The sequence below is a fragment of the Chiloscyllium plagiosum genome, unplaced genomic scaffold (assembly GCF_037043375.1).
Source record: "Chiloscyllium plagiosum isolate Xiang-an unplaced genomic scaffold, Cpla_swu_hap1 HiC_scaffold_32, whole genome shotgun sequence".
Classification (NCBI taxonomy): Eukaryota; Metazoa; Chordata; class Chondrichthyes; order Orectolobiformes; family Hemiscylliidae; genus Chiloscyllium; species Chiloscyllium plagiosum.
The window spans coordinates 4,903,014-4,925,747 of record NW_028270170.1 but is presented as its reverse complement, the minus strand read 5'-3'; the positions used below and the strand labels follow the sequence as shown (position 1 = coordinate 4,925,747).

The 22,734-nt window shown below is 42.8% G+C and overlaps 1 protein-coding gene and 1 long non-coding RNA gene across 2 annotated transcripts in view; one reads left to right on the top strand and one right to left on the bottom strand.

The window, feature by feature from the left end:
* Positions 1–22,734, top strand: part of LOC122539733 (src kinase-associated phosphoprotein 1) — a 397,172-nt gene that overhangs the window by 108,009 nt on the left and 266,429 nt on the right. The gene's annotated exons all lie outside the window — the stretch shown is intronic.
* The window catches only part of LOC148141538 (uncharacterized), a 112,786-nt gene that overhangs the window by 54,412 nt on the left and 35,640 nt on the right, over positions 1–22,734 (bottom strand). The gene's annotated exons all lie outside the window — the stretch shown is intronic.

Here is a 22,734-nt window from a genome sequence, read left to right as displayed (position 1 = left end):
CCTTGTTAAGTGTGTCACTCACCCTTTTCCTGTTGTTTTTTTTTGCCTGATAGGAATGCCTTGTGTTTGAAAACAAGTCATTAGTTCTTTAAACACTAACCATTGTCTGTCTATTAATTAATTTACATTCCCAATCCATCACATCCACCTTCCTCATACCTTCATTGTTAGTGGGACCTTGTCATATTGCTGCAGTGTCTGCACACATACAAGAAACAGCTAAAATTGGCAAAAGATTCATTGTGAAGACTTGTAATGTTCATTATGGAGCATCTTGGATGGTGATGCAACCAGGCGATCGCATATTTGCAGCTGCTCTTGGACTTTATATTTGCATTTCTCAATACCTGATGAGATGTTTGAGTTTTATAAGGAGTATTAAAAGCTATTAGTAGCTGCTGGGGTACATGCAGTATTGAGATGTCACATTGAAACTATATCATGTACTCTATACTTCTAGCAGTTGTTTTCCCCTCCACCAAAATTCAATTCCTTTCACCACCCCATGGCTCTTTATGAGCAAGGTGCCAGTGTGGTCTGGGTTGAAAGGCCGTTGTTTTTTTGTAATGCCGGACTTTTTATTTCTCTGTTTTCTAACCTGTTGTAAATGAAGTAGCTGTACCTGGGTACCTTTGCACCTATGACAGCGCTGTAAGTGACACCTTATGAAGTTTCTCACTGTACTCGTTTGAGTAAATGTGACAACAAAGCTAATTCTAAGTCTAATTCTATCAAATGGAAGAGAAAACTGGGCGAAGGACAAAATGTGCTGGTGATTCCCCAGTTGCTCACTTTGATTTTTTTAATGTTTCCTTAGTTGCTGTTGTCTTTGCAGTCAAGCTGGAGAGCAGCCAAGATCCTCCTGAATGGTGGAGATGGCTCAAAGAGCCAGGTGACTGGGGATGGGTATATGAATAGGAAGGGTTTGGAGGGATATGGGCTGGATGCTGGCAGGTGGGACTAGATTGTGTTGGGATATCTGATTGGTATGGACGGGTTGAACTGAAGGGTCTGTTTCCGTGCTGTACATCTCTATGACTATATGACTGAGTCCAGCTTTTCCTTCTTTTTAATCCATCCTATAATCGGTTAACCAAGTTAATTTCATAGGTCCACTGACACCCTCCAAGGACCTCCCATTTGTGTCCCCTCACTGTCAAATTGTGTGTGGCTCACAATTCAGTTTGGTTAAACTCCAAATTTGAACCCAAATGGCAGAACACTATGACCAGACATTTTTTTTAAAGAACAAGATGTTTGGTGTCTTGGGATGAATACAAATGGAAATGTTTGTTATGAAAATATTTGTTCCGAAGGATAGAGGGGAGGCTCTGCATCTGATCACACACTGTTTAATAATGTTAATATTTTCCCTGTACCCTGGTGGGAATGAAGGTCCATTAAAGACTTGATTCTAAAGCTGTGGCTCCTGCAGATCTTTTTCAGGAAAGAGAAGCGAGCTGTGTGAGCGATTGCATCGTAAATGTTTACAGTTGCTGACACTAAACACGGACACGACGGCCTTTGGGTGTGTGAGGGACACAGAAAGAGGAATGTGGGGCTTTGTAACAAGGTTTGAAATGGCACCAGAGCAGCACCGTAAATGCACGAGGGATGCATCCACATTGTCAGCTGGCAGATGAGCAGGACTGGTTATCGTGCAGGTGAAAAGGTTACAGTCTGGCCTCATTTATGTCCATCTCCAGCGAGGGGAAAAGGTCACTTGCACAATGACAATTTTTTTTTGTTGTCGTTTGAGGGAGTGTGGGGACAGTTGTGGGGGGTGGATTTACAAGGAAACAGCTGTCTGCACGTTTCATGTTGTTGTATAGGCCAGGGGAAAACTTCTCTCGATCGGCACTGGTGTTTCTCAATGGTCAATAAACATGAGCTATGGAGGGTAGTGATGCTACAGGCAGTTCCTGTGGGTCATGGGCTGTGTGGGTTTTATTGGGTGAAGAATGCACGTTTAGGAAAGGGCGAATGGTGTGTCAGACTCATTAGAATCAGGGGTCATTTGGCGGTCAAAACCAAATAATTTGAGATTGTTTCTGTGTTTGTGGCTGGTGGAATTTGCTTGTTGTCTGACTCTGGCCATCTCTGCTAGGGAAGGAGCTGGCATATTTGTTCCCTAGCAACTGCGTTCACACAAACACGCAGCATTTTAAACTGGCCTCTGGTTTCACCAGGAACACAATGGCACTTTATTGCTGGTGAATAGACAATGCCAGTCACCGCAATACTGTGCTGCTGTCCAGGATGGAGAAACCCCAAATGCAGAATCCCTCTAGCAATTTGTTTTGAAAATCCATAAAGGTTGGGATCTAGGAATTGGTGAATTGAATGCAATGTGCATTTCCTTTGTTGCATATTTTCAATTTGTATTTTACACCTCCCCAGAAACTCTTGGAAGCTCTGACAAAAAAAATATATAAAGTTTCTAATTCATTGCATTTCTCTCTTTTGTGTTTTGGGGAAGGCAGCACCTTCGGTCTGTACATTAGCAGTTGGAGACTATGTCGTTACTGCCATCTACTTGCCAAATGCAGGTTGACAGCTGAAATTGCTCCAAATGGTCTTCATTAAAGCTGATTCCACGGGTGAGACTTGTAAACTTATGTAAAAGTCTCCCTGGGACAAATACAGTTTATCGGAACTCCATCCGTCTATTCCCAGTTTTTAAAATGACCCTCTTCCCACTTCTTTCAAAAAATGATTGAATTTGCACAAATGCCATAAACCCCGCAATTGGTCTGTTTTATTTCTATTTCATAAGATAAGTGAATTTTTCGAGAAAAATAAGTGAAGAACAGAACATCACCCAGTTTGGTGGATGGGTGTATTACTGTAATGTTTCACATTATTTGTATTTGGAATGGCCAGAAACTTTTCAATTATTCTAAGTTAAAAATCACACAACACCAGGTTATAGTCCAACAGGTTTAATTGGAAGCACACTAGCTTTCAGAACGTCGCTCCTTCATCAGGTGATTGTGAAGGAGCGTCGCTCCAAAAGCTAGTGTGCTTCCAATTAAACCTGTTGGACTATAACCTGGTGTTGTGTGATTTTTAACTTTGTACACCCCAGTTCAACACCGGCATCTCCAAATCATTCAATTATCTGATACTCTTGCTGGTGACTTCTGCAATTGCATGGCTCCCACCCCATCTAGTTTTTTTCCTCTGTGTGGAAGGTTCTGGTTGTTGCTTGGATACAGCAGTTAGCTGCTTTCTGGTACCTCAGCCATGCTGCTACTTTTGCAATCTGAGGATGTGCGCATGATATTAATCCAGGGTAGCCTCACTAACCAGACAGTACCTGTTCTCATCCCCATGTTCCCTTCCCCACAACTCTGAAAGCATCGCCCTCTAACTCTCAACATGCACACCCCTCACTCAAAACCAGGCTCACTGCATATGCCACTCAATCGCACTAAGTACAGACATGCTCCTCACAGACATACCATGCACGTAGATACTTTCTCACCTGTGCAGTCAGGCATGTCCCTCACTTACACACAGATCCCCCCCACATACCTGCCACTGCCACATTTTTCCCACACTGCAATTAAACGCTAGCGCGAATGGTGACTGTGTAACCACTGTCGATTGTTGTAAAAACCCATCTGGTTCATTGATGTCCTTTTGGGAAAGAAATCTGCCATCCTTGCCTGATCTAACCTACACATGACTCCAGTCCCACAGCAATGTGGCTGACTCTTAACTACCCCTGGGGGTGAATAGAGATTAGTGATAAATGCTGCTCAGCCAGCGACACTAATGTCCCAGGAGTGAATTAAAAAAAACACATGCACACCATACATGTAACACACACACCCATAACTTCACATGTGCACCACCCTCCAGTATGCATTTGCTCATACCCTCTTGTATGGATGCCCTCAAGTCTAGCACATACAGAACACACACTGCTAAACAAACTCAAGCTTAGCACATGAATGCATGTCTTGTCACGATGTCACCCTTTATTTACATGTGGAGAGTCTTTGACACTGATCCAGCTCTCTCAGAGCCAGCTCTCAGAATGAAAAAGATATATCTGACATTCCTGTTAATATCTGTCAGCCAGGGCTCCCTGATTGGGGCTGTTAATCTCATTAAATCAGGGAACACATATTCTGAGGTCCATCTGGCTGACCTCGTTATAATCACATGCACCTATACACCTTCCTGAGATCAATAACAAACATATGGTTTTTATTTTCCCTCCCCAACCCTGCTATATAGTGACTCAAATGACCAGTTAACAAAATAAATACTGATGTGAAGGAATTCCTATTAATGTTCCAATTTGCAAACTTCTGCAGTTTAGATTTAGCTAAGTGCAGCTTTCACTCTGGAACTGAGATGGTATTTTCAACTAGAACTTGTATAGTTTATTTGCTATTGACTAATTAAAATTTATGGAAAACACTATTTGCCATATATCTACATTTTTGCCCAGTTGTCAATCTATGGTATTTCCTATTCCTGCATTTACAGTGTGATATTTCAAGTATTAATTCTTATATGGCAGTCACAGTACCACCCCCTTCACCCCAGTTTCACACATTTTGGACCCATATTTCTGCCTCATTTGATTGCCACTTGATTATTTGTTCCTAAAACAACAAAAAAAACCCAGAAAATTGCCTTCTGACCAATACAATATCAGGAAGATGGGTTAAATTGTAAGGGCAGGTTGTATAGATTAGACCTTGGGTGTACAAAATTCTGGTGAGAGTCTGTTTAAGATGATTAAATGAAAGTAGTTTAGAGAGAAAGTACTACTTCCGATAAGGGGTTGCAGAACAAGGGGCACAAAATTAAACTAAGAGCTAGCTGTTCAGGAGGTGATGGCTTGAAGCAGTTTTTCTGACAAAAGGTACAAGAAATCTGGAACTCACTCTCTGGAAAAAAAAAAGCCATGAACGCTGGGAGTCAGTTTGAAAATACCCAAACTTAGGCTGCCAGGTTTGTGTTAGGTCAGGAGATGCAGTTTTGTTTCACAGAACCACGACAGGTAGATGGAGTTAAATAAGATCAAATTGAATGATGGAACAACATGAGAAGGCCGAATGGCTGCTTCCTGCATTTCAGGAATGATACATGTCAATTCACAGAAATCCAATGAAATAAAATGAGTTGTTGTCAGATCTTCTTGACTGTGATATAAACAGAAGTCTGTGGCAATGGAAAGTGATTAAAATCCCCCAACAAAGATCGTGATTGAACCGATTAAACTCAAAATATTACTTTTAAAAATCTTTTTCTCTAAATTCCTTTCTCTCAACTCAAAATCCAAAAACAGCCCACAATGTTTCTGACCAAATGAAAACCCTGGAAATCCTCTTTCATGTTTTTGGAGACCATCAGGAACTTTTTCTTCAACACAGAAGCTGCAGGCTGTGTTTGGACAGAGTTACAGACTATCAATGAAATGGAATTATTAGCTACTCTGTACCTGCTATTCCCAGGGTACATTACTCTGCCCTTGTCCAATTTCTCAGCTTCTGTCATTATCAATCTTTCTGTGCTGCTGCTGCATCTATTTTCTTTTTGTTTTCTAAATGACTTCAGAAGTGAGCTGGATGATAGACACTTAAGAATATTAGAAACTTTCCAAGATAAGAATGTTATAAAGTGCTGATATTGCGCATTTGAAGCCTCATGGCAGACTAAAGAGGAGAATATATTGCATTTATATAGCACTATTCACTTCCTCAGCTTGTCACAAAGCAAATTGCAGCCAAAGAATTGTGTGACAATACTATGACTTGTGTGCTGTCCTTTGTTTTTGAACGGAGGCTTTATGGCAGAGGTACTGAGCATTCTACTCCGACTCAACAGAGTAAACAGTTTAAGAGGCCTTGGGTTTTTTTAAGTTGGAACAATAGAAGCAGTCTGAATGGGTGGAGTCAGGCTCTCTCAGAACCAGGATTTCTAGTTTTTAGCTTTTACTAGTTGTTGCTGGGCCTTGAAGCTGGGTGGAAGCTGCAGTACATCTCTCCCTGCTACTCTCTCTCTCTGAGTTTTGCCTTGATGTTCTTTTCCTCTGGAACTGGAGAATTGCCTGTGAGACAATCTATTTTACTGAATTTGTCTTTGCCAGGGGAGTGTTTATGGAGTGTTACCATATTGGAACAGTTTCTGTTTGGTAGTTAAATGATCTATTATTTTGTTAAGTTTTCCTACATCGTTAAGTTATTCCAATCCTCCTCTTTGTTGTATTTTAACTACAATGTATGAATAAAGTGTGTTTTGCTTCAAATCTGGTAGGTTGACCAATTGAATTGCATCTGGAACACAATGTCTGGCACTTTTCTTTAAAATAAGAAAGAGTTAGGGTCTTGAGTCTTCTGAATATATTTTGAGGGGGGTTTCAGTCTGGACCACAGTAACTGCTTTTGGAGTGTAGCCATTGTTATACTGTAAGAGGTGTAGTTGCCAATCTGCACATAGCAAGTTCCCATGCACAACAATGAGATAATGACCAGACATTCCATTTTTATCACCAATGTTGGTTGAGGAATTAATATTGGGACTGTGGAGAATTTTCCTTCTCTTCTTCGATAAATAGCTTTGGGATCTTTTATATCTACCTGACAGGAAAGCCAGAGCCTCAGTTTGAGGGATCATCTGCAAGACGTGCCTCCAGTAGTGCAGAATTCCCTCCATGTAGGCACCACTGACCTGAATTGGGAACTCTCGGCTCTGGAGTTGAAAGTGACCCTATCACTTTCTGACTTGTTGAAGATAATGTTACCCATTGAGCCACAGCTAATACTTCAATAGTAGAGGGGGAACGAAAGATAAATTGGGATTATTTTAAGCTTCAAAAGCTAAAATTGAGAAGTGTGTTTATTATTCTCTCACTAAACATTGATGTCAGAAGTCACACGACACCAGGTTATAGTCCAACAGGTTTATTTAAAATCAGGAGTTTTCGGAGCGCTGCTTCTTCACCGGGTACTTGACAAAGGAGCAACCTTCCAAAAGCTTGTGATTTTAAATAAACCTGTTGGATTATAACCTGGTGTTGTGTGACTTCTGACTTTGTCCCCCTCAAGTCCAACACCAGCACCTCCACATTGTAAGTATGGAAGTGTCTTTGCCTGGGCTTTGAGAATATTTATTGTTTCAAATTATGTGAACATTTTAAATAGAGATACGCTCACAGCTCCTTTAAGATAATACTTCAGGCGACAAGCTCTTGTGTTCATTTTCATTTCATTGAAAGAGATTTCTTCAGGGAAAAGAGAGAGAGAGAGGTGGTAGGACCACCATTTTGTTTCGCTAGTGTTGAGAATACAGTGATTATCTCGTGACGAAGTTGTTAATTCCATCAGCAGCAGAGGATAAGGAAACATAGAACCTTTTTTTTTAACTGGGGGTCAATGTGAAAGTAGTCACTTGGTAGGACAGGAGTATCGCTGGGAAAGAGTGACAAGCTTTTTGCCTTGTATTTATCAGGACAGGTGTAAGAATGCCTAATTTTAAAGGCAAGGATAATTTGTATTGCGTGAGAAAAAGGTGCTGATTGATGGCAAGTCACTTCAGTCTTGCCCCTTTACTCATGTAATATAAATTGTTGCTCCCTTTGAAATTTAGTATTCTTGATAATAAGCACAAGGTGGACATTTTTGGTAACACGGTCTGTTTCTTTTGACCACAATCATGATGCTGTCTTTCCAAATGTTTTCTTTGGAGGGGTGTATGCCTATTAATAAACATGTGGCAGTCACCAAACAAGTGTGGTACTGAACAAACTGCACACAGCAATCGAAGCTTAGTAATTCAAACAGCATATTGGGACAAAATGTTACGTTTCTGTTACACCTTTTACCTCTGGTTATGCCAAAGTGCTTCCCAACCATTGAAGTGCTTTAGACATGTGCTCGCTGTTGTCATGTAACAAATGCAGCGATGTTCACACAGCAAACTCCTGGTGGGTCATTTTTTTAAAGATGTAATTTGGAGACAGGAACACACATTGGGCAAGCAGAGATAAGCTTGAATGTTCAGTTGCATTTTATTGGGGTCAGTCATGGCTCAGTTCTCATTTCAGAGTCAGAAGGTCGTAGGTTCAAGCCCCACTCCAAACACTTGAGCACAAAATCTAAGCTTCCACAGGATTACTGAGGGATGATGCACTGTTGGAGGTGTGCTGTTTTTTGGGTGAAATATTAAATTGAAGCTCTGTCCACCCATTCTGCAACTGAAATAATGCCACAACAGATGTGGGTGCTGCATTGGCTCAGTGGTTAGCACTGCCTACTCGCAGCGCCAGGGACCCAGGTTTGATTCCACCCCGTCTGCGTGGGTGTGCTCCAGTTTCCTACCACGGTTCAGAGATGTACAGGTTAGGTGGACTGGCCATGGGAAATGTGGGGTTACAAGGATAGGGTGGGGAGCTGGGGCTGGGTGGAATGCTCTTCAGAGGGTCGGTGCAGACTCAATGGGCCAAATGGCCTCTTTCTACACTGTAGGAATTCTCTGATTCAGATCATTGGTGGAACAATCTGGAACTGTAAGTGGAGAGGTTTCATCTCTGGAATTGACCTCCTTTTCCGCAAGAGCCTTCCTCAATTTGTAACCGGGTGACAACGTCAGGATTATCCCTTCCCCTGGGCAGCAGCTATTAATTTCAGGTTGACCTCGCTTCCTGGTGGTGGGATAGGCTTGGAAAAGATTGCAAAGTAAGCCTAGCCTATATGGATCCCCAAGCCAGCAACACCCTGTCCTAAAATCTTCCCTGTTTAAAATCCATCAATGTCTTCAAACCATCCTTATCTCTAAATGAAAAACCGAAAGAATTGCAGATGCTGGATATCGGAGACAAAGACAGGAATTGCTGGAAAAACTCAGCGGTTCTGGCAGCATCAGATTCCCAAGTATTTTTAGCAGTTTCTATTTTTGTTCCCCTCATATCTCTGTCGCCTTTCCAACCCTGCAACCTTCCCGGAGATCTGAGCTCCTTCAGTTCTGCTCTTGGGGCTATGTCTCTGTATGACAGTGCTGTCCCATTGGGAGCTGTGCTTTCAGTTGTCTGGCTCCTAACCTCTGGAATCCCCTCTTTAAACATTTCCGCCTCTCAGTTTTACTCTCTTAAGTTGTTTCTCAAAACCTTTGGGCCAAGCTTTTGGTCACCTGTCTGGATATCTCCTTAAGTGGCTCAGAACCCAATTTTGTCTGAATCTTGCTGTGGCCATTTTACTGTCCTAAAAGTGCTGTAGAAATGCATGTCATTGTTATGTATTGTGGGTGGTTATAATAAACTTGAAGACATGCTCTGGAGCAGGTATCCTGTCAAAGGAAGGTGTGCAGCTTACAATGTGGCTGAAGATGATGAATTGCATCATTTGTCATCTCTGTTGGTTCCAGCTGATTTTAGTTCATTGCCCCGGTAAAAAATGTAACATTAACAAAATGAGGGCTCACTTTACATGATGAGAAAGTTAGCAGAATAAAGAACACTTTTGTAGGACTTTGCAGCACTGCACTTGTCTCTGTATAGGATTGTTCTGTTGATCGAGGGCAGCACTGTGATTATGATTTGATACGTTAACCCAGCTATCGATGCAAAATTAAATTTGGACGGAGCACTTGGAGGCCATACGGAAAATTAATAGCCCTACAGAAGGTAAGCTCTGTCTGGTTTTGGGTGATAAAGGAGAACAGTAAATTGCAAAAGTTGCTGAGAGTTGGTATATCTCCGGCAGAATGCAATGCTACCACAGTTTGCAAGTGCAAGGAAAAACCTCCTGCTTTCTAGAATCTCAACAAAGCATGTTCTTCGCTCATTGTGTGAGACATAGTTTCTCATCTCTTCTGGCCTGCCTAGATTCTGCTGTGTGAATTATAGAGAATGGTCCATCTGATATATCAGCTCCAAGACAGCATGTGACATGATTGTGTGAAGTTCGTCCAAACAGAAATGTGATGTTGAGTTTTGGAAAGTAATTCAAAGTTATGTTAATTAAGGCAAGTACAGGTTTGCAGACAACATTTTCAGCCTGCCCTTTGCCAGGAAAGCATTAAACAACACGTACTCTGCTATTCGGTGTTGTCGCATCCACATAATCCTTCAGTCTGCTCTGAAACAAAGAAATTGCTTCTGTTTATGCAGCACCTTTCACTGCTTCAGGATGTCCCGAACCATTTTACGGTCAATTAGCAATGTAATCACTGACACAATCTAGGTAATGGGAAGCCAAGAGCGCATAGCAAGCTCCCACAAACCGCAGTGAGATGGTGACCAGCTGAAGTCAGCTTGTCCCAGTGCTGTTGCTGAGGGATTGAAAACGGGCAAGGCCACTGCTCTCTGAACTCATGAGAGAGATACCTCGGGTTCAGCTGACAGCCCAGATGGGTTCCTGAAGAAGGGCTTATGCCCGAAACGTTGATTCTCCTGCTGCCCTTTTCCAGCAACACATTTTTCAGCTCTGATCTCCAGCATCTGCAGTCCTCACTTTCTCCCAGATGGGTTGAATGTCTCGTTCGAATGATGGTAAATCTGGCAATGCAGCACTCCCTCAGCATTGACACTAGGATATCAACCTGGCTCCTACTTGTCAATCTGTAGAGTGCAGCTAGATTCTGAGGGGAGAGTGTAAGCGACTGAGCCATGGCTGATACCGATAAAGTTAAAAATATGAATGCGGCTGGAACGCATGCACAAAGAAACGTAGGGAAGGAGAAGGGCCCTGCTAATGCGGCTCCTAGTCTACTAGGTGCGTGATCCTGGAAGAACAGTGAGGATTTCAGCTGCTGCATTGCAGACAGAGCTACTGCTAATGCTAGATGAAAACACAACGTTGGCGCATCATTTGAGTTTATTGAGAGACATCTAAAAGGAATGCATTTACATTCTGGTGCCACGGAAAGCAGGCCAATGAGTTTGGGAGTATTATTCAATGAATGTTCCAACCTCCCAATTGCTTTGGTTGTAGGAGGTGTTGAATGATTGCTCATTACAAATACACAGAATGATGATCAGGCTACAAGGATGGGAATTAATAGGACTGTCTCCACCTGGAAATTGTGCATATGAGAACACAAAACATCAATTAAAAATAATGTAAGGAAATATAGGTTTGTAATGCCTACATATTGGTATTCTTGAGAATTTGCAAGAATCTCCTAGAAACACAGTTTTTCTTTTAAAAAGTTTGTGACAATAGATGTGGATTCCCCCAGTTGTGAAGCCTTGATCTCAGGGCCATAATCCCAGGGATACAGGTGGCTATTCAGGATTGAGATGAAGGAGGCATTTCTGTTCAAGCAGGGTTGAGGAACATTGGAATTCTTTATCCCAGAGAACCAAGGTATTCAGTTATTAATTATGCTCATGACACAAATGGCTAAATTTTTAGATGCGAAGGAACTAAAAAGATATGGGAGAGGATGAGAACTTGGGATTGAGGGAGAAGATCTGCCAAAAACGTAATGCATGGTGGAGCAGGTCCATCACGCGTCATTGTGTTCTTATTTAATGTTCTTACAACATTGGCTATTAGCAAGGATGGCCACAAATAAAACAGGATGCTGAAGAGCTCAGGAGCTGTACAAATGAGTTAATTAGTCATTCATGTAATTGGAGGCAAATTGTCTACAAGTTATCCATGACAGCAATGACTCCTGCATTTTGTCAGACATGTTTGAGATACTGGAGTGCTATGTAAATGTCTCTCTGTCTCTCTCTCTCTCTCTCTCTCTCTCTCTCTCTGTCCCTCTCCCCGCGCTCCTGCCATGTGTGTGTGTGTGTCTGTGTGTCTGTCTGTGTGTGTCTCTCTCTCTCTCCCCGCGCTCCTGCCATCTGTATGTGTGGCTGTCTGTGTCTCTGTCTCTCTCTCTCTCTCTTTAATTCACAAGTCTAGAGTGTATGATAATAGTGAGAATCTTATGTAAAGCATTATTTCAAAAGTTTCACATGGAACATGCAGACATAGAGAAACATCAAACGAAGCTGCTTTCTGGGGTCATGTCCTGACCCAGATAAATCAGGATATTGCTTTCTTGGATAAATTAGTCATTCTGTTCCAAATCTAGGCCAGACCAATGAGCAGAACCACTGAAACCTCAGGCAGTGCTCCATCATCATCAGTATTTGTGAGCTGACACAAGTTAGAAACGTAGGATCAAGAGGAGGCTATTCAGCTGTTCTGTTCTTCTGTGGGACTGTGGCTGATCATGATCTCAACTCCATTTCCCCACTGTCTTTTCAAGACCCTGTACACCAAAATCTCTGAGTGGCAGTTTTGAAATTTCAGTTGATTTCCACAGCCGCTTTGCTCATGGAATGAGGAAAGGCCTTGGTGGTTGATTTCTGTGTGATTGCTGAACTTATCCAGAAGTCTACTTATTCACATTAACCTCCCCAGATATGAAATACTTGGTGACGTTGCTTGCTGGTGCTGGATCATAGTTTGAAAATATTAACTTAGGACTGTTTGCCAACTTAGCAGGTCTGGCAGCATCTGAAGATGAATCATCCTGGACTTGAAACATTAACCCTGTTTTTGTCTCCACCAGTACTCCCAGACCTGTTGACTTTTACCAGCATTCTGTTTGGTTTGGATTTCCAGAATCCGCAGTGTTTTGCTTTTACACCAAAGAGTCGAATTTCATTTACACAACATCAATCGTAATTTATTGATTCACACTTGGATTTGCGGTGAAGTCAATACAAACATCCCAAAAATTTGTGGTGCGATGGGATTGAAGCGTGGAGACTGCAAGTTTCCCAATATAAAATGAACAAAGTCCATCACAGGAGCGCACAAACGACCAGCCATCCCATTGGAGTGGTTGGAGACCAATGATTCAAAGGAAAAAGAGAACTCGGCAACACTATTGAGAGAAAATGTAATCTTCAAGCAGTGAGGCGACTTGGCTCACAACACAGGTACAGCAAGCATCAGAAAGCTGTGATTACAAACAGGATGCCTTATATGAAAGTAATATTTGAGAACTAAATGAAGATTTAGATTTCTAATGATGCACTGCATCTGAATATTTCTCCTAACGACATTTCACTTTTTAACTAGTGATTTGAAATTTTTTGTTTTCTTTTCATTCACTCATGGGATGTGGGTGTCACTGACTGGACCAGCATTTATTACCCGTCCCTAGATGCCGATGAAAAGGTGGGGGTGAGCTGCCTTCTTGAACTGCTGCATAATGCCCTTAGGAAGAGAATTCCAGGATGCTGACCCAGTGACAGTGAAGGAACAGCAATATATTTGCAAGTTAGGATGGTGTGGCTTGGTGGGGAACTTGCAGGAAGAGGTGTTCCATCAATCTGCTGCCCTGTTTTTCTAGACAGTAGTAGTCCTGTGGTTGAAACGTCATGTCTAAGGAGAATGTTACTGATTCCCCAAGTGAAGGAAACCATTTTGCTTTATTTGCTCTATGAAAACTTCTATTAAATGGAAAAAGAGCTCTATTGAATCCATTTTTAGCCTTTTCTGCACCAGTGCAGGTAACTCCATGCCCCTAAGACTCTCAATAAATATACTTTCTCATGTCTGGCATAATTAGAATTAGAATCCCTACAGTTTGGAAACAGGCCCTTCAGCCAAAAAAGTCCACATCAACCCTCCGAAGAGTAACCCACCCGGACCCATTCCCCAACCCTTTATTTACCCTGACTAATGCACCTAACCTACACACCCCTGGTCACCATGGACAATTTAGCATGGCCAGCTCATCTAACTTGCACATCTTTGGACTGTGGGAAGAAACCCATGCAGGCACGGGGAGAATGTGAAAATGCCACACAGACAGTCTCCTGAGGCTGGAATCAAACCCAGGTCTCTGGCACTGTGAGGCAATAGTGCTAGCCACCGGGCCACCCTGCATAATTCTATGCATTCTTATTGAAGCATATTTGTTTAATTTCTGCTGTTAATCTTAACTTGGTCAACTGCACTCTCTGGTGCCAATGTTACCTTTTTGGAGTGTGCCAAGCTGGTACCTAAATGCAATTTCACCAGTATATCAGGATTGCCGTCCAGCTTTCTTTAGATATTCCTGGTTGACCCTAACTTGTGAGTAAAACAGCTGAAACCTTTCTGTTCCAAACTGCCGAGCAGGAAGTGACCAGTTAGATCATCACACCTGCCTCTGCTGGATCATCGTGAAGTCACAGGTCCCCTCTGCCCTGACCCTGGAACCTTAGAGGGCGGATGAAAATCAGAGACAAACCCAGCACCAATACACTGGATAATTCCTCTCTGATCCATTCACTCAATGGAAACCAGTCCAGGAGCTCGCAAACTAAATGTTATCTGAAAAGATAGTTACCTTGTGTGTGATCATATCTCTGCCGAGTCAGGAACCGATCAACCTCTGCCTTGAAGATGTACAGAGTCAGCACCAGCCACATATTCCAGGTGCTTATAATTCCCCAGAAACCTCCTCCAACATCCAGTGCGTTCCTGCTCTTAACACAATGAAATTGTTGTAGAATTTAGCCTTGCTGTTTTGATACATGCTTGTGTTGCTTGAATTATTCAGCACCAGTTTTTAAAAACTCCAGAGAGCTGTGTTAGAAATGGTGTAGGTGCCTGTGTTTGAGTCTGAAACAACACACAGGACTATTGAGCTCTGAGTGTCAGGCTGAGATCCCTTTCACCCACTTGCATGATGTTCAGAGTTCTCATCATCAGGGCTGAGTGCTACTCTGTTGTGAGCAACTCGATTGCTTTCGCAAACTCAGGGCCAAGAATCTGCTATTATAGTCCATGTGTTAATGGTTATTACTGAGGGGCTGGCGTCATGGAGTCATAGAGTATTACAGCATGGAAACAGATCCTTCAGTCCAACTTGTACAGACCAACCAGATATTCTAAACGGATCTAGTCCAATAACCCTTCCTATTCATGTACTCATCCAGATGTCTTTTAAATGTGGTAGTTCTGCCCACCTCCACTACTTCCATTGGCAGCTCATTCCATACACACACCCTCTTTGTGATAAAGTTGCTCCCTAGCTCCCTTTTGAATCTTTCCCCCCTCACCTTAAACCTATGCCCTCTAGTTTAAGACTCACCTACCCTGGGGAAAAGACCTTGGCTGTTCATCTAAGCCCCTCATGATTTTATACGCCTCTATAAGGTCACCCCTCAGTTTCCGATGCTCCAGGGAAAACAGCCCCAGCCACTCCCTTTAGCTCAAACACTCCAACCCTAGCAACATCCTTGTAAATCTTTTCGACACCCTTTCAAGTTTAACAACATCTTTCCTATAGCAGGGAGACCAGAATTGCATGCAGTATTCCAAAAATGACTGGCCAATGTCCTGTACAGCCAGAACATGACCTCCCAACTCCTGTACCCAATGCACTGACCAATGAAGGAAAGCGTACCAAATGCCACCTTCGCCACCTTCACCACACTGTGTACTTGTGACTCCACTTTCAAAAAACTGTGCACCTGCACTCCTAGGTTTCTCTGTTTGACAGCATTCCCCAGGACCTTTTCATTAAGTGTATATGTTCTGCTCTGATTTGTCTTTCCAAAATGCAACACCTCACAATTGTGTACATTAAACTCGATCTGCCAATCCTCAGCCCATTGGCCCATCTGATCAAGGTCCTGTTGTACAGGTGATTCTGCTATTACACAATAGTTATGTTCCTGTGCGACCATGCACTTTACAAATATACTTACAGTATTGGTGGTGCAGTTATGTTATAGCCAACACACACTTTTAAAGTTTGTGTTTTAAAAGAAGTTTCCCAGTTCACCAATCTCGTTACAGCCATATTACGTTGTAGAAATATGCGTTATAGGAGAATGACCTGTACTGTGCAATAATCTTCATTGTCCACTTCACCACAAATTTTGGTGTCATCTGCAAACGTACTAACCATGCTTCCTATATTCACATCCAAATCATTTATATAAATGACAAAAAACAGTGGATCCTTGTGGTCACAGGTCTGCAGTCCAAGAAATCCTCTGACTGCTACCTTCAAGCCAATTGGCTAGCTCTCCCTGGGTTCCTTGTGATCTAACCTTGCTAACTAGTCTACCATGTGGAACCTTGTCAAATGTCTTGCTGAAGTCCACATAGACAACATCTACCACTCTGTCATCATTGATCTTCTTTGTCACTTAGTCATAGAGTTATAGAGATGTACAGCATGGAAACAGACCCTTCGGTCCAACCCGTCCATGCCGACCAGATAACCCAACCCAATCTAGTCCCACCTGCCAGCACCCGGCCCATATCACTATTCATATACCCATCCAAATGCCTCTTAAATGTTGCAATTGTACCAGCCACCACCACTTCCTCTGGCAGCTCATTCCATACATGTACCACCCTCTGTGTGAAAACGTTGCCCCTTAGGTCTCTTTAATTTCTTTCCCCTCTCACCCTAAACCTATGCCCTCTAGGTCGGGACTCCCCAACCCCAGGGAAAAGACTTTGTCTATTTATTCTATCCATGCCCCTCATAATTTTGTAAACCTCTATAAACCTCATCCTGTTCAGCCTCTCCCTGTAGCTCAAATCCTCCAACCCTTATAAATCATTTCTGGACCCTTTCAAGTTTCACAATATCTTTCCGATAGGAAGGAGACCAGAATTGCACGCAATATTCCAACAATGGCCTAACCAATGTCCTGTATAGCTGCAACATGACCTCCCGACTCCTATACTCAATACTCTGACCAATAAAGGAAAGCATACCAAAAGCCGCCTTCACTATCCTATCTACCTGCGACTCCACTTTCAAGGAGCTATGAACCTGACTCCAAGGTTTCTTTGCTCAGCAACACTGCCTAAGAGTGAGACATTATTTCCCACACACAAAGCCATGCTTACTATCTCGAATCAGTTCTTGCCTTTCCAAATGCATGTAAATCCTGTCCCTCAATCCTCTCCAATAACTTGCCCACCACTGACATCAGGCTCACTGGTCTGTAGTTCCCTGGCTTTTTATTAGTGTTTCTTAAGGAAAAATAAGTGAATATTGGAAATGTGAAGCAAAAATACTAAATGTGCTGAATTAATTGACATCTGAAAAAGATGGTCCATAAGGACATTAGGAACAGCTTCTCAAGCCTGTTTGACCCTTCCATTAGTTCATGACTTGCCTGTTTTTTTTGATGACATAATCTGCTTGATGTCCTTACCGAGCAGAAACCAGTCAAACTCTGTTCTGACAGCTCCAGTCGTTCTCCCAGTATCCACATCATTTGGGAGAGGAAGTTCCAGATTTCCCCATTCAGTTCGAAAAGATTCCTTCTGAGTCAGAAATCACACGGCACCAGCTTATAGTCCAACATGTTTCTTTGAAATCAGAAGTGCTCCAAAAGCTTGTGATTTCAAATAAACTCGTTGGACTATAAGCTGGTGTTGTGTGATTTCCGACTATCCACCACAGTCCAACACCGGCACCTCCATATCATCACTTCTGAATGTTCTAGCTCCAGTTTTTTTAAAAATTCTGCCTCCTATACCATAGCCCTTGTCTTTAAAACCCTTGACCATGAATTCTAAGACTGGGATTAAAAAGGTAGCAATGGTGGTGTGTGGGACAGAGGTGTGCAGATGATCATGGGGAGGGCTCAGGAACAGAAAGACCTGGGGATTTCCATAAATCTTTGAAGGGCCTGGGGAAAGGCAATTAGGCAGATTTTGAAAACAAAATTGGACCTCGGACTTTATAAACAGCAGCATAATGAACAACAGCAATGACATTATACTAAACCTTCATCATGCTACGGTCCCCTGAGAATCCATCACCCCCTACATTTTCCAAAACAGCATATCTGTTTGAAGGCTCCTGCACTAGCTGCCTACCTCTCTTTTCTTTCCTGGAGTTACCCCGTCTATGTGACTGTATCTGAGACTTTCCCCCCTCCTATAACTGCCATCCATCACTGGTATTGAGACTGGCTCTAATGCAACAAGGGGTATGTCTGGTTCCAAGAGATCAGTTGTGTTAGGGGACTCTCCAGTCTGAGGTACAGACAGACATTTCTGTGGCCAGCAATGAAAAATCAGAATGGTGTGTTGCTTTCCTGCTGTTAGGATCAAGAATGTCTCGGACAGGGTGCAGAATGTTCACCAGGAGGAGAGGGGCCAGCAAGAGGTCATTATCCACATTGGAACTAACGATATAGGAAGGGAAAAGGTTGAGATTCTGAACGGAGATTACAGAGAGTTAGGCAGGAATTTAAAAAGGAGATCCTTGAGAGTAGTAATATCAGGAATACTCCTGGTGCTATGAGATAGTGAGGGCAGGAATAGGAGGATAGAGCAGATGAATGCATGGCTGAGGAGCTGGTGTATGGGAGAAGGATTCACATTTTTGGATCATTGGAATCTCTTTTGGGGTAGAAGTGACCTGTACAAGAAGGACGGATTGCATCTAAATTGGAAGGGGACTAATATACTGGCAGGGAGTTTTGCTAGAGCTGCTCGGGAGGATTTAAACTAGCAAAGTGGGGGGGTGGGACCCAGGGAGATAGTGAGGAAAGAGATCAATCAGAAACTGGTACAGTTGAGAACAGAAGTGAGTTAAACAGCCAGGGCAGGCAGGGACAAGGTAGGACTAATAACGTAAACTGCATTTATTTCAATGCAAGGGGCCTAAAAGGGAAGGCAGATGAACTCAGGGCAAGGTTAGGAACATGAGATTGGGATATCATAGCAATTACGGAAACATGGCTCAGGGATGGGCAGGACTGGCAGCTTAATGTTCCAGGATACAAATGCTACAGGAAGGATAGAAAGAGAGGCAAGAGAGGAGGGGGAGTGGCATTTTTGATAAGGGATAGCATTCCAGTTGTGCTGAGGGAGGATATTCCTGGAAACACATCCAGGGAAGTTATTTGGGTGGAACTGAGAAATAAGAAAGGGATGATCACCTTATTGGGACTGTATCATAGACTCCCTAATAGTCAGAGGGAAATTGAGAAACAAACTTGTAAGGAGATCTCAGCTATCTCTAAGAATAATAGGGTGGTTATGGTAGGGGATTGTAACATTCCAAACATAGACTGGGACTGCCATAGTGTTAAGGGTTTAGAGGGAGAGGAATTTGTTAAGTGTGTACAAGACAATTTTCTGATGTACCTACTAGAGAAGATGCAAAACTTGACCAACTCTTGGGAAATAAGGCAGGGCAGGTGAGTGAGGTGTCAGTGTGGGAGCACTTTGGGGCCAGAAACCATAATTCTATTAGATTTAAAATAATGATGGAAAAGGATAGACCAGATCTAAAAGTTGAAGTTCCAAATTGGACGAAGGCAACTTTTGATGGTATCAGGCAAGAACTTTTGAAAGGTAAGGACGGCTGGAAAATGGAAAGCCTTCAGAAATGAGATAACGAGAGTCCAGAGAAAGTATATTCCTGTCAGAGTGAAAGGGAAGGCTGCTTGGTTTAGGGAATGCTGGATGACTAAAGACATTGAGGGTTTGGTTAAGAAAAAGAAGGAAGCAGTTGTAAGGTATAGTCAGGATAGATCGAGTGATTCCTTAGAAGAGTATAAAGGAAGTAGGAGTATACATAAGAGGGAAATCAGGAAGGCAAAAAGGGGACATAGCTTTGCCAAATAGAATTAAGGAGAAGCCTTTTGTACATTAAGGACAAAAGGGTAATTAGGGAGAGAATAGGGCCCCTCAAAGATCAGCAAGGCGGCCTTTGTGTGGAGCCGCAGAAAATGGGGGAGATATTAAATGAATATTTTGCAACCAGTGTTTACTGTGGAAAAGGATATGGCAGATATAGAAAGTAGGGAAATAGATGGTGACACCTTGCAAAATGTCCAGATTACAGAAGAGGAAGTGCTGGATGTCTTCAAATGGGTAAAGGTGGATAAATCCCCAGGACCTGGTCAGGTGTACCCTAGAGCTCTGTGGGAAGCTAGAGAAGTGATTGCTGGGCCTCTTGCTGAGATATTTGTATCATCGATAGTCACAGATGAGGTGCCGGAAGACTGGAGATTGGCTAACATAGTGCCACTCTTTAAGAAGGGTAGTAAGGACAAGCCAGGGAACTATAGACCAGTGAGCCTGACCTCGGTGGTGGGCAAGTTGTTGGAGGGAATCCTGAGGGACAGGATGTACATGTACTTGGAAAGGCAAGGACTGATTAGGGATAGTCAAAATGGCTTTGTGCGTGGGAAATCATGTCTCACAAACTTGATTGAGTTTTTTGAAGAAGTAACAAAGAGGGTTGATGAGGGCAGAGCAGTAGATGTAATCTGTATGGACTTTAGTAAGGCTTTCGACAAGGTTCCCCATGGATCTCATGGAATACAGGGAGAACTAGCCATTTGGATACAGAACTGGCTCGAAGGCAGAAGACAGAGGGTGGTGGTTGAGGGTTGCTTTTCAGACTGGAGGCCTGTGACCAGTGGAGTGCCACAAGGATCGGTGCTGGGCCCTCTACTTTTTGTCATTTACATAAATGATTTGGATGTGAGCATAAGAGGTATAATTAGTAAGTTTGCAGATGACACCAAAATTGGAGGTGTAGTGGACAGCGAAGAAGGTTCCTTAGATTACAACAGGATCTGGACCAGATGGGCCAATGGACCGAGAAGTGGCAGATTGAGTTTAATTCAGATAAATACAAGGTGCTGCATTTTGGGAAAGCAAATCTTAGCAAATTATACATTTAATGCTCAGGTCCTAGAGAGTGTTGCTGAACAAAGAGACCTTGGAGTGCAAGGTGATAGCTCCTTGAAAGTGGAGTCGCAGGTGGATAGGATAGTGAAGAAGGCGTTTGGTATGCTTGCTTTATTGGTCAGAGTATTGAGTACAGGAGTTGGGAGGTCATGTTGCGGCTGTACAGGACATTGGTTAGGCTACTGTTGGAATATTGCATGCAATTCTGGTCTCCTTCCTATCGGAAAGATTTTGTGAAACTTGAAAGGGCTCAGAAAAGATTTACAAGGAAGTTGCTTGGGTTGGAGGATTTGAGCTATGGGGAGAGGCTGAACAGGCTGGGGCCGTTTTCCCTGGAGCATTGGAGGTTGAGGGGTGACTTTATAGAGGTTTCCAAAATTATGAGAGGCATGGATAGGATGAATAGATAAAGTCGTTTCCTGAGTTCGGTGAGTCCAGAACTAAAGGGTATAGGTTTTGGGTGAGAGGAGGAAATATATAAAAGGGACCTAAGGGGCAACTTTTTCATGCAGAGGGTGGTATGTGTATGGAATGAGCTGCCAGAGGAAGTGGTGGAGGCTGGTACAATTGCAACATTTAAAAGGCATTTAGATGGGTATATGAATAGGAAGGGTTTGGAGGGATATGGGCCGGGTGCTGGCAGATGGGACTAGATTGGGTTGGGATATCTGGTCGGCATGAACGGGTTGGACCAAAGGGTCTGTTTCCATGCTGTACATCTCTATGACTCTATGATTCTAATTGCTGGGTCTTAGCTGCTGTATTGTGGTCAATTCTGCGACTACACGTTAGAAGTAATGACAAGAGGGGGTGCCAGCCGATATGGAACTACAGTTATGTGGAAAGTCTAAAGAAGGTTAAGGGAAAATTACTCTGTGTTCAATTGAGAGGTTTGGATAAGTGGATGGCTATTGCAGACACAGTTCAAAGGTGGTTAATTAATAAAGGAACCAGAGAGCAGACGAGAAGGAGTTTTGTTTTACTCATGAGTTATTGCTATCTAGAATGCCTTGCGGGAAACGTAGTGGAAACAAATTAAAAAGTAACTTATAAAAGGACATTGGATAAATACATAAATGGAAACCTTTGCAGTGATTGAGCTGGGGAAGTGAGACCACCTGGAAAGCTGGTTTAAAGAGCTGTCACAAGCGCAATGGATCGAATGGCCTCCTCTGACTGGACTGCGTTGTGTATAAATTGGATTTCCAATTGGTACAGTAGTCTGTTACCTTGCATGGCAATGTGCTTACTAATGCCTAAGAACTGGATTTAAGGGACTGCGAGCAGGTGACGATGATCAAATGCGCTAAAGGATATCATGGATTTCCTGCTGCAGGACTGAGGTGGGTTTGGAATTATTGCTGATGGAAGGCAGTCAACCAAGATTTGGGTGATCTAGCTCCCAGGGCCACTGCTTGTAGCTTTTCCGAATTCAACTCTACAGGGTGTGACCTGACAGAGCTGTCAAAAATCAAAATATCAGAATGAAGACTGGTCGAATTTGTTTACAAAGGATATTGAGGGTTATGGAAAATTGGCATGGAAATAGATGAAGGTATGGATCAGTCATGATCTAATTGAATCTCAGAACCAGTTTGTGGAGGTGGTTTGGGCTTGGAGTTGGCTTTGATGCAGCACCAAACTGCGCCCTCACTCAATATGGCAGGTATCAGAAGCCGTACTGTCACGCTAACAGACAAAGGGCTGGGATGAAAGCACGTGAGAGCTGAGCAGAGGGTTCCTCGCCCCATAACGAACTGTACCATGCCTGAGCTGAAACTGTTTGATACTGTCATCACCACCTTGAGTGTCCCTTTCCCAACTGTGAAACCTTGTTAACTTTGAGAAACAAAGATGACCAAAAATCAGTTTCTCTTCTTTTCGACCGAAATCGAGCTGAGGTGCTACATGTTGGGATCTTGCTGTGCTCTGTTGACCTCAATATGTATAATTTAATATTCTAATTGCTCGAAAACTCTGACTGTGATGCCTGTACTTAGAAAACAGTAAGATTTGATAGGTGCCTCGTTTTCACAATCCCATAGCATGAGGAGCTGATACAGTACAACTGCCTCAGAACATT